Raw genomic sequence first — 13,305 nt, forward strand, 5'->3', positions numbered from 1 at the left:
ATATATAGATGACCTCCTACTATACAGTCCATCCTTTCCAGACTCCCAACATAGCACTGCTAAACTCCTAAACTATTTAGGACAACTAGGATATTGAGTCTCATCCCCACAGGCTCAAATATCACAAACATCAGTCACCTACCTACATTTCACCTTAACACCCACTGAGAAGGGAATGACACCAGGTAGCTGAACACTAATAGCCTCAATGCCCATCCCTACTACTAAACAAGACCTCCTCTTATTTCTGGGTCTAGCTGGATACTTTGGTAATTGGATTCCAAGCTTCGGTATTCTAGCCAAGCCATTATAGGAGGCAATAAAAGTACCCCTGTAGGAACCACTATTGCCTGGGAAGCCCATTGAAAAACTCTTTCAGGAACGAAAGGAGGCCATCACCATAGCCCCTGCTCTGGCCCTTCTGTACCTCAATAAACCCTTCATTCTATACTCAGATGAAAGACAGAGCATTGCTGTAGGTCTCAGAACAGAAGTCAGGCCCAGACCTAAAAATTATAGCCTATTTATCCAAACTACTAGACCCCACAGTCCGAGGTTGGCCTACTTGCCTCAGAGCATTAGCCATAGCAGTTGCCCTCGCTCTCAAGGCACAAAAGCTGACCTACTCTCAACAAATAACTGTATATTCTCCTCTTGCTATTTCTTTCTCTCTCTTTAAGAGTTATTTATTTATTTATTTTTAGAGAGAGGGGAAAGGAGAGAGAAAGAAAGGAGAGATACATCAATGTATGGTTGCCTCCCGGCAGCTTCAACCTGAGTCTCAGCTTCTCACCTTTCTCCCTGAACAATATGAGCTTCATCATATGCTCCAGCTTCTTGACAAGCTACTGGACCCTGGGCTCCATGCAGTCACCCAGCTACCATGTCTGGCCAGGCAGCAGCACAGCCAGTGTCTATGCAGGCACCAGGGGCTTGGGCTACTGGATCTCTGTGCCCTGCTCCACCAGTGTGTAGGGCAGCTGGGGATCTGGGGGCCTGGCTGCAGGGATGGCCAGGGGTCTGGCGGGCATAAGGGGCATCTAAAGCGGGAAGGAGACTATGAAATGCCTGAATGACCACCTGGCCTCCTACCTGGAGAGGGTAAGAAGCCTGGAGGCTGATAATAGGAGACTGGAGATAAAAATCTGGGAACACTTAGAGAAGAAGGGACCCCAGATCAGAGACTGGGGGCATTATTTCAAGACCATCGAGGACTGAGGGGTCAGATCTTTGCAAATTCTGCGGACAATGCCCACATAATTCTGCAGATTGACAATGCCCATCTTGCTCCTGATGACCGCAGAGTCAAGTATGAGATGGAGCTGGCCATGCGCCAGTCTGTGGAGAAGGACATCAGTGGGCTCTGAAACGTCATTGATGACACCAATATCACTAGGCTGCCTCTGGAGACAGAGATTGAGGCTCTCAGATAGAAGCTGCTCTTCATGAAGAACCACAAGGAGGAAGTGAATCATCTACAAAACCAAGTTGCCAATTCTGGGTTGACCATGAGTTGGATGCCCTCAAATCTCAGGACCTTGGCAAAATCATGGCAGACGTCTGGGCCCAGTATGATCAGTTGGCTCAGAAGAACTGAGAGGGGCTAGACAAGTGCTGGTCCCATCAGATTAAAGAGAGCCCCGCAGTAGTCACCTCCCAGACCACTGAGATAGATGCTGCTGAGACGATACTCATGGAGCTGAGACGTAGGGAACAGTTGTGGAGATCGATCTGACTCAATGAGGAATGAGGGCAGTTTGGAGAACAGCCTGAGGGAAGGGGAAGCATCCATGCCATGCAGATGGAACAACTAAATGGGATCCTGCTGCACCTGGAGTCAGAGCTGGCCCAGACCCAGACAGAGGGGCAGTGCCAGGCTCAGGAGTATGAGGTCCTGATGAACATCAAGGTCAAGCTGGAGGCTGAGATTGCCACCTACCACAACCTACTGGGAGAAGGGGAGGATTTAAATCTTGTCACTGCCCTGGATAAGAGCCTCTCTTTCCAAACCATCCAAAAGACCATGACTCACAGGATTGTGGATGGCAGAGTGGTGTCTGAGGTCAATGACACCAAAGTTTTGAGACATTAAAGGCAGCAGGAGTGGGGCATCATTTGGCAGGGCAGAAGGCCAATTAAAAAGTTCACTGAAAGAAAAAAAAAATTATGGTTGCCTCTCACATGCTCCCTGCTGGAGACTTGGCCTGCAACCCAGGCATGAGCCTTGACTGGGAATCAAACTGGTGACCCTTTGGTTTACAGGCCAGCACCTGGCCCACTGAGCCACACCAGCCAGGCCTCATGCTATTTCTAATCTAATATCCCATCAGGCAGAAAAACTCCTCAACCCTGCCCAACTTCAGCAAACTTTCCTTATTCTACTACAAGCTCCTCATATAACAGTTGCCAGGTGTACCACAATCAACCCAGCAACTCTCCTTCCCTTGCCTGACCCTCAACACAATCCCCACTCATGCTCTGAAATTGTATCTAATCTCCTTTCTCCCTTTCCCTACATCTCTGAAACACTCTGCCAAATCTGGACAACACCTGGTTCATTGATGCCAGGTCATAGAATCCAGTCCTCTCTCTCCTGGAACCTCATCCCAAAGGGCTAAACTTGAGGCATTAATCCAAGCCCTAGCACTTGCACACAACAAATGAATCAATATTTACACTGACTCCTGCTATGCCTACCACATCCTGCACTCCCATGCAGCAATTTGGGCAGAAGGAGAGGTTTCTCACGACTAAAGTATCCCCCATCACAAATGCTGACCTGATCTCCAAACTCTTAAAAAAGGTGCAAGAGGTCTCCCAAATGGCAGTAATCCACTGCTGAGGCCATCAAAGCACATTTTCCAATATCACACTAGGAAATGAAAAAGATGACTGACAGGCAAAAAAATCTGCAGCCATAGGGAACCTGGAGTGTCAGTCAGCTCTTAGCCACTCTCTCTATTATTCCTCAATATATAATTGAAGAAATACAGTCACTAACCCAAGAGAAGGTGGTGTGGGAAGGGGTTGGCTCACATCTGGAGGAAGGCTAATACTCCCCAACAAACAGAAGGAACAAATCCTTAAACAGTTCCATGAAGCCCTACATGTAGGATTTAAGCTGCTATTAATTTTTTTTGCCCCTTTGGTCATCTGCCCTCACCTGGCCTCCACACCGTAGAGCCCCACCCAGCAGTGCAACATTTGCAGCCAGGAATTTCCCCAGGAAGGGATTAGACCTCCACCCACATTCCTCACCCACCAAGCTAGGAGACAGATTCCCAGGCAAGACTGGCAAATCAACTTTACCCATATGCCCCTCATTAAAAAAACACAAATACCTCCTAACTCTAGTAGACTCCTTCTCAGAGCGGGTAGAATCCTTTCCTACGACTTCAGAAAAGGCAGCTGAGATAACCCGTGTCCTACTGGATCACACTGTTTCCCACTTTGAGGTCCTTAGCTCCATACAATCTGATAATGGCCCTGCCTTTATATCTCAAATCACACAAGAAGTAGCTACCACACTAAACATCCAATGGGAGCTTCTCATCCCATCCCATCCCAGTCTTTGGGTAAAGTAGAAAAGCCCAAGTTCATGCTAAAAACACAACTAATTAAACTATCTCTAGAACTGCAGATGAACTGGATTTCCTTTCTTCCCCAAGCACTCACCAAAATCTGAGCCACTCCATGGGCACCCACCTCCTTAGTCCCTTTGAATGTACAGCAGGCCCTTTCTGCTTGTTAACTTTCCAAATTCCCACCCCCTCTTGGAGACTACCTCCCCACTCTTGCCTTAACCAGGCAGCTCCTGTGGGAACACACCAGTAAGGTTCTCCCTAAACCAGTAGAAGGCACCCTAGCTCCCATTCCCCTAAAACTAGGGGACTGGGTCTTGCTAAAGACACCCTCAGAAGCACGAGGCCCTCTAGCCCCTCACTAGGAAGGACCCTACCAGGTCATCCTCACCACACCCTCTGCTGGCAAACTTCAAGGACTTTCTCTATGGATACAATCATCCAGGCTAAAGACCTCCCAGCCTGAATCCATTGCTTCTCCAAAGACTGATCTGCCCAGTATTGACCAGAGGTCCTAGTACGGACCTCTTCCTCCTAGAGGTCCAGGAAGAAGACAACAAGGTCATAAGAGACCCACCCGCCTCAATCCTGCCATAACCACTGTGTCCCTCACCACACCACTCTCCTTGGGAGCCCAAGCAGAATGTGTCCCACAACAGGAGCAGTGCAGGAACTCTTGAGCATCTACTTTGTGTTATCCTGTTGCTCACTGTCGTTATTATAACTCCTTGCCCTCTCAGAAGCGTTTTGCATTATTCCATCCTCATTCCCCAACTGCCCCAAATAATCCACACTCCTGACCTTCCCATGAGCAGTAAGAATCCCCTATGAGTTACTGTCCAGGCCTTTTATGGCCTCTGTATAGACATCATAATGGACACAGCACCACAGCACTCCACCAAACAGGACATACTCCAAATATTGTGGGATGCTTACCTCCAGGGGGATGTCCAGGACTATTTCTGGGAACTAGTTTCTGCATGGCTCTAGCTAGATTAACCCTAATTGACATTTTCCTACTCTTTTTCCTCCCCCTTCTTACTCCACCTTACCTGGGCCAGAAATCTCCTTCAACCTAGCCATCCATACAGCCCAATCCCTAAAGTTAAATTACTCCCACTGGCTTTGCTGTAGCTGGGGGTATGTCCAACCCCTACTGCCAGGTCAGTGGGGTAATGTCTTTGGCACTCTTGACCCCCAAACCACCCACACAAATGCTTGGGGGCCTCAGGTTACCAACAACTGTCACAACAAACTACCAGATACCTCTGCCCACAGCTGGCACTCTCCTCAGGGCCCCCTAGTCTCTCACGTGATTAATCACCTACAAGCCACCTACCCCTTCTGCAGAAGTCAGAGGAGTCGGGGAACCCTAGTTGGCTCACTTAACCTAAGATACTGCCAACAGAGCTTCACAGTCCTACAACCCTCTCTCAGAAACATCTCAAGACTCTCCCTAACTTGGCCACCAAACCTTGGGATAGGCAAAATCAAAAATCGTGGAGACGAAACTGCTTTCTTACATATTTGCCTCCCCAAACCCATGATTCTCACCAGCAAAATCCCAACGCAGACGTCTATCTACTGCAATAGTAGGCCAGCTGGAAAAATTAACTTTCTCAACTTTCTTTCCCAAAAGGCCAAGGACTGTCTCTCCCTGTACTGAGATCACATTGTGGCAGTTCATTACAGGAAAATGTAGGGCCCTGTCCATTCTGAATTTATGGACAAACCCTTCCAAAATCTCCTCATCGATGCCCTAGTCACAACATCCCCAGCTGCACAAGGTCTTTAATACTGGTGCACCAAATACACTACTACTAAAGCATTTGTTAATGGTAAACATATCTCAGTAGAAACCCAGCCCATCCTGCTGACAGAATACTGTTAGGCGGGAGTCGCTCAAGAAACCAGATGGACTCAGTGAGCTAAGGAACAGGGTTTATTAGCGGGGAATAAGAGGAAAAGTAGAGCCAACCTGTGGAGGTTGGGGACCCAACCAAGGGAGCTTAAAACTTGCTTGGTTTTTCTGAGGTCAGGGTTTTTAAGTGCAAAAACCCATGAAGGGTAACTGGTTGGGATGTCAGAGTCTGATTGGCTAGAGCTGGTTGCCAGGCGCCATTTCTACTGACCATTGTTGCTGATACATCTTGTCAGACTCAAGTTAAAGGGGCATCCTATTATGCCAGATAGGCTGACCCCAGACCCCAATCTTAGCCGGGTGTCCTGGGTAGGGTAGCAGGCATTTTCCCAGGCTACATTTTCCCACCATACAGTTTTCCCACCTGTTGATTTTCCCTTCCTCCTAGGCCTACCTACGTCTTTCAAATACAAAGTTTCTGCAGAAACCCACAACTCTTTGGGGGTATTTTGCATTTGTGGATCACAGGCCCATTGGACTCTGCCTCTAAAGTGGACAGGGATCTGCTCCCTGGGATACATTCTTTCTGACAAACCAATCACATGGGGAAATGCTTCACTCCCCTTTCCCCTCAGGGGACAGGGACACTTATGCAAAAGGGGCTGCCCACTGATCCCCATTGCTAGGAGTCCTCTCTCAGTTGGGGCCATGACCAATAATTCATTACCAATTATTTCTAGAAACAGTAGAGGCACTGACCAAGATGAGGGAAACCTTAGCTGCACTCCAGGACCAGCTAGACTCTCTAGCAAGGGTAGCCCTTCAAAACCGAACAGCCCTAGACCTACTCACAGCATCGGAAAGGGGGACTTGTCTGTATCTCAAAGAAGAGTGCTGTTTCTATGCTAACAAGTCAGGCCAGGTCCAACAAAACATTTGGGGTATACTGGAGTCTGCATCTAAAATAAAAATTCTGAGTCTGTACATAAATCCTAGTTCCAGGCTTTCTGGCATAACCTGGCTACTGCCTTTCCTGGGATGCCTCCTCTCAATACTCCTACTCCTTATACTCAGACCATGTATCTTTAACCTGCTTGTAAAGTTTATATCTTCCAGGCTGGAGCAGTTCAAAACCAAATTGGGGCAGTACTTGTCCTGTGACGTTATCAACCAGAGCAAGCCCAGCTCATGAATACAGCTTAGGGACAGCTCTAAGACCCTTCCCAGCCAGACACAGTTACAGAAGACAGAGCTTCACCTATTTACCCCCAGCCTCACAAAAATAACAAAAAGCAGTCTGAGTTGAAAGGGTCAGCCAGGTTTCTGACCCACAGGACTGCTCATGACTCAGTTATCCCAACACTCGATAGCTTAAGAGAAACTCTCTCCCATCTTGCACAATAGACATCTGGAGCCAACTATGATGGCCGGTGGTCAGACCGATCTTCCCATACCTGGGAACAGCCCAGCCCTTTACCTAACTCACTGTCCTGACTCACATCCTGGAACCCTGATGCAACAGCCCAGAAGAACAAGAGACTAGCCTCTCCCTTATCCCCCCACAAACACTGTGCTTTTTCTTTTAAAACCCCATTCTTGCTTACCTTCAGGGCTGTAGTCTATTCAGACTCAGCCTGCCTATAAGTGTAGCACCAAATAAAGGCACTCAGATCACATCATCTGGCTCCTCCCAAAGCTATCTCTTCCACATTTCTAACAGTGTCAATTTGTGATCCTCAATTTATTGCTATGCTAGACTTCATGGAGACACAAGAAATGTGAGAAAGTCTTCAACTTTGAGAATGGTCAGGTTGGAGAATGAAGACTAACACACAAAGCAATGGGGCACCTTGTGCCAGAAAGTGTGTATGAAAGTGCCATATGGCATAGGGGCTGTGATGCTGCCAATGGCTCTCCATGTCATACTAAATGCCCATGAGTCTTAGATCATAATTTTAGATGAGGAAAACAAGCCATGTTATGAGTTACTTATCTAGGAGAAAGCCAAAGGCTTTGTAGGGGAAGTGACACAGAGCATTAGTACTTAAACTGTGACCGAGGTCCTGGTATCTAGTGCCTTAGCTCTGGTCTCCTGCTTCTGTAGAGGTTGTTTTTTTCAATGCTCTTGCCTGAAATTCAAGGCCCTTCATTACCTGACTCCACTGCCACATTCTCCTATGATTCAAAGTGACCTTGCTCCAAGGTTATTCTCCTTCTTGCCCCAAGAATGCATGTGTTTGTTAATTCATCTGTTTGCTCATCATTCACTCACCGCTCACGTATCGAGAACTTACTATTGCCAGGCTCTGAAAACACAAGGGCAAACAAGACCCAGTGCTTTCCTGGACAGGTTTCTATTCCCGAACAGTGGTTCCTACACCATGGCACAAATAATGGAGGACTGTTCATTGATTTGTTATCCTGTGGGCTATATAGTCCTCGGTACTCCCTCTCCTTAGTTCCCCTCTTGGGAAAATAGCAGAAGGTTAATGGGTGAGAGCAATATTATTCAAGAGAAAACCTTTATCTCTTCTAAGTTACAGAAAATAATTTTTAAAGTATACCATTTGTAATCTTATATATAGTAATAAATGACTTGGGTCATGCTGATGACTTGTAGGTAGGAGGCTCTAATTTAGTGGCTCATATGGCTGTTTGCTTAGAAGGTCCTTTAAAAATTTTTTAAGTGAACACTGAGAAGTTTCAAGTAGTCTTCATTCTTCTAAGAGAAGAAAGGCAACTCAGACAAGGAACTCCACACCCTTTCGAGAAGACAACTTGACATCTGATCTTTCACCTTCTCATTCTATGAGTAAATAGCATAAAAGCACAGAGAAACCGGGAGTGTTAGACTTAAGAAAAGAATGCTATAAAGAGAAACTGATGGGAGTCACTTGAGGGGAGAGATTTATTTTGTTGTTCCAAGGGAATAAAGTCAATGAGAGGGGTGCAAGGGGTGATTTCACACTCAGGTGTTTTGGGATGACTCAGCCCCCAAAGCATGCAGCCAAAAGTGCAGTGAATTAAAACTCCAGCACAAACCAGCTCATTAAGACACTGAAGGGGGAACTTAATGACTGAAGAAGTCAGCTTCGATAAAGTGACTTCAGTCACCCCCAGATTTCCGTTGGTTGCTAGAAACCAGTCTCTCCATCCCTGGCCTCTGGAGCCTGCCCCCCAACTCCTCTACTGCCTACCACCAAACCCCAAGTATCTTGGCCAGCCTCTGAGGGCCAAGGGGAAGGGGGATGGGGTGAGCTGGTGGAGTCCCAGTTCAGATCCTGCAGTTTAGAAGCAGTCCCATTCACAGTGGCTCTAGCACACTCTAGGGATTGACATTCACCAACCAAATTCCGTGGGGGGGGGGGGGGGGGGGGGGGGGGGGGGGGNGGGGCGCAGGGGGGAGGAGCTGATTGGCTGAACTGGCAATATAGCAGTGGGAGAGTAGGAATCAGGGGCTTCCTAACCAAACCTCCCAGTCTGAGGGTGAGGTGACCCCCCAAAGCAAATCAAGCTGCTTAGCTGAAGAAGGGGGAATGACTGATAAACAAGTGAAAAGAGTAGATGCTGTGTTCCAGACAGGTCAGAATAAGTAAAATGCTTTACTTATTTTTTTAGTTTCATATGAGGGCTGTCCAGAAGTCTTCAACAATACTTCCTAAAGTGCCCTGATATTTTATCCAGTTCCATTCTCTCATGTACCACAGAAGCCCTGGACACTATACTGCCCAACTTTCAGGCTCCCCTCCTCCTCTCTGTCTTTCCACCCTAGTCTCTTACATAAAACCCGAGAACTGGTCTGACTGGTAGGACGGTGGAGGGGACAGGACAAGTCTGGGTGTGGGGTGGGGGTGGGGGAGCTGAGAACACCAGCATCTTTATTGCCTTATCCCATCATGCCAGGAATATCCAAATTTTCCTCAGGTTGGAAGTTCTACCTTGCCAGACACTGGGTTCGCAGTCCTGAAGAACAGGCTATGATCACAGGACATTAGGGACCCTGAGGTTTACAAACTTCCTCAGTGCTCTGATCTCACATTTGAACTTTACACAAGTCCACTTCCTGTGTCTTAAAGGGGAACTTTCTGTTCTCATCTGCTATCAAGACTGTTGCTAATAATTTAAAGTTAAATAGTTTTATCTGCATTATGGTCTGGGACGCTGAGCTTCATGTGCCAAAATTGATAAGGACTGCCCAATAGCAAATAAACAAGCATGACAGAGGGTAAAATATAGCAGAAAGCAAAAAACAAACAGGTGGGAAAACCTGACTAGCTTCTTACAGTGATTGGAAGTAAAAATAATTCGGTGGTAGCCATCTAGAAGCAAATGTAAAGCTTTTTTGGTTTTATCATCCATTTCTGAGAAAAATAATGGATTTGATGCAAATGATTCCAAAACTTAAGTTACAAATTTGGGAAGACACCCCCAATATTTAGCAAGGCACTTATCTCCTGTCTTGGAAGATACATCAAGGAGGTACTTTTTTGTTTCTCTAAGTTAGAAGGCTCTCTGGGCTTTATTGAGATTTTTATTGTTTAGTTAATGGCCAAGGTGGATATATGAGAATGCCTCCTTTAAATGTTCAAGACAGAAATTATTATGACTATGGTAAAGTAAAACTCTAGAGCCTCAAGATTTGTTTGGTCATAAGAAGATTAGATTAAAATTGCTCTGTCCTTACACCACCTTCTTCTGCAAGCATGGCTGACTGCCAAAACATATACCATTGTGTTTCACCATCGTCATAGAATAGTCCTAGCCCAAAGATACACCAGTAGGATCAATAATCATCAAGGACTCAGTTGTGAGAGATGCTGTTTTATGGAGGATTACCTCAGGGAGATGTACTCCTGACACTAAAATTAAGTCTTGGGTTAGCAGACCCTTAGAGAGCAGACTACCTGGGTCACTAAGTTCTGGCTTCCCACGTAGTTAGTTTTCCTGAGCCCAGCTGTGGCATTCTGCCCTATGTGTACTCTGAGGGGAGGAGGAAGAAGCACTGCCAAGAAACATGATGCTGCACTTGATATAAGCAAGTCTGGAGAAAGCATTCATGACTGTTTTAGAATTGCTCCTGCATGAACGAGGATCCCTATGTGCCAGTTTCTTTTCAGACCGCCCTCCCCCACCCTGCTCCCAGTCCCAGGCCTTGCCCTGAGTTGTAGAAGGCTTTGGCCTGCTTCTCACACACTGACTTTGCCTTCAGTGATGTGCCAGGTGGGAGTCTGCCTGGGTTACCTTGGGCTGTGCAGCTGGTGGTCATGTTTACTGGGAGGGTCCCCACCAGCCATCATCATTTTAGTATTTGACAGACAAATGAAATGCAAATTTACTGCAGGGGTTTCACTAGGACCACACACTGTTTTATGGAGACACTATGGCTTTAACTGACCCTTTTCACTTAGGGGCAGATGTTGTGCCCAGGGTTAAGGGGAATCTGGTAACTTACACTAATTTGAACGTGCTCTCTACTCGCCAATTCAAAGCACTGTTTTAAGCATTTAAACTCCTACCAGTAACTGAGCTGCTGTTTAGAGTAGCAATTATTGCATCATTCCACACATTCAAACAGAACTCTCAGCCCTAGTGTTATTGCATCAGCTCAGAACAACCTGCTCTTCTAATCAATTAAACTCATCGCACTTGAACATGATGCCGGCCAATTACACTTGAAATCTCTACCTCACAACCTGTGGCGCACTGAGGGCTCCTAAAACTTAATCAGTCCCCACCTCAGACAAACTGGCCTTTAAAGAGGTTTTCCAGGGTCTCCTGGGAACAGCCCTATCATGCATGTTCACCACCCCCCACCCCCCATGGCGGAAGGCTTCTCAGATCTTCCTTCTGAGAACAGTAGTGTCATTCCCTAGTTGCAGTTTGTTGTCGTCCCAGGACTCTATCAACGATGAAACTAGTTGTGGTTACTGCTTTTCCCCTTTATTTGTGTGTTTATTTTTGTTACTTTACTAATACATGATCATTATAGGAAAAGTCCGAATATACTGCTAAGCAAAATGAAGAATAAGTGTTTCCTAAATTCTTAGCACTGAAAAGCTACCATAGCTAAAATGTCACTTACCCTCCCATTCTTTTTTGTTTCCTCTTTGAATTGGCTGATAGAAAGAGCCATATACAAATTCCAATATAACTGAAAATTACAATGGAGAAAATACATAATATATAATATATTTTTCTAGTTGGAAGAAAATAAACATAAATCCTACATATATTATATGGAAAAAATCATTTCAAACAGATTAAATATTTATTTAAAATATTTTATTTATTTATTTTTAGAGAGGAAGGGAGAGAGAAAGAGAGGAAGAGAAATATCAATGTGTGGCTGACTCTTGTGCACCCCCCATTGGGGACCTGGCCCACAACCCAGGCATGTGCCCTGACTGGGAATGGAACCAGTGACCCCTTGCTTTGTAGGCCCACACTTAATCCACTGAGCTACACCAGCCAGGGAGAGATTAAATATTTAAATGTGAGTAATACAACAATCAGGGATTATTTAAATATCTGGTAGGCTACATGTACATTCTTTGGGTGGAAAAGAACTTTTAAAATCAAAACCAGAAGCTATAAAGGAAAATATAGTTGTATCTGATTTTAAAGTTATAAAGTCAAAAAATGACAAGAAAAGTACATTTGTACTTCAAGTGACAGAAAGTTTATATTTATAACATAAACTCTTATTTATTCATTCATTCATTTATTTATTTATTTTTACATAGATTTTATTGATTATGCTATTACAGTTGTCCCATTTCCCCCCCTTTACTCCCCTCCAACCTGCACACCTCTTCCCACTCACATTCCTCCCCTTTAGTTCACGTCTATGTGTCACACATATCAGTTTTTTGGCTACTATATTTCCCATACTATTCTTACCCTCCCCCTGTCTATTTTCTACCTACCATCTATGCTGCCTATTCTCTGCACCTTTTCCCTGTCTTTCCCCCTCCCACTCCCCTGATGATAACCCTCCATGTGATTTCCATTTCTGTGGTTCTATTTCTGTTCTAGTTGTTTGCTTAGTTTGTTTTTGTTTTAGATGTGGTTGTTAATAATTGTTTGTTGTCATTTTACTGTACATATTTTTAATCTTTTTTTTTCTTAGATAATTTTCTTTAACATTTCATATAATAAGGGCTTGGTGATAATGAACTCATTTAATTTGACCTTATCTGAGAAGCACTTTATCTGCCTTTCCACTCTAAATGAAAGCTCTGCTGGATAGAGCAATTCAGCAAATAGGTAGAAAATAAATTTTCCACTTGTTGCTCTTCCTCTTCTCCTTTTGGTACCCCTATAATAGAGATGTTGGAACGTTTAAAGATGTCCTGGAGGTTCCTAAGCCTCTCCTCATTTTTTTTTTTAATTCTTATTTCCTCATTTTTTTCCTAATTGGATGTTTCTTTTTTCCCTCTGGTCCACACTGTTGATTTGAGTCCTAGTTTCCTTCCCATCATTTTTGGTTTCTTGTACATTTTCCTTTATTTCACTTAGCACAGCCTTCATTTTTTCATCTAATTTGTGACCAAATTCAACCAATTCTGTGAGCATTCTGATTACCAGTGTTTTGAACTATGTACCTAATAGGTTGGCTATCTCTTTGTTGCTTAGTTGTATTTTTTGTGGAGCTTTGATCTGTTCTTTCATTTGGGCCATTTTTTTTGTCTTGACGCACTTGTTATGTAGTTAGGGGTGGAGCCTTAGGTGTTCACCAGGGTGGGGTAACCCACATGGCTGCATTGTGATGCTGTATGTGGGGTAGGGGTCCGAGAGGGTACAATGGTGCTTGCTTTGCTCTCTGCCAGATTTCAGTCACTTCCCCTGCTTCCCACAATCAAA

General features: G+C 45.1%; 1 pseudogene; it reads left to right on the forward strand.

Moving 5' to 3' along the window:
• The first annotated feature begins 780 nt into the window (after positions 1 to 780).
• Positions 781 to 2,130, forward strand: LOC119000733 (keratin, type I cytoskeletal 18-like; annotated as a pseudogene).
• Positions 2,131 to 13,305: the final 11,175 nt, after the last annotated feature.

The sequence above is a fragment of the Sturnira hondurensis genome, unplaced genomic scaffold (genome assembly GCF_014824575.4).
Source record: "Sturnira hondurensis isolate 20B ecotype Veracruz unplaced genomic scaffold, ASM1482457v3 Scaffold0016273, whole genome shotgun sequence".
NCBI classification, from domain to species: domain Eukaryota; kingdom Metazoa; phylum Chordata; class Mammalia; order Chiroptera; family Phyllostomidae; genus Sturnira; species Sturnira hondurensis.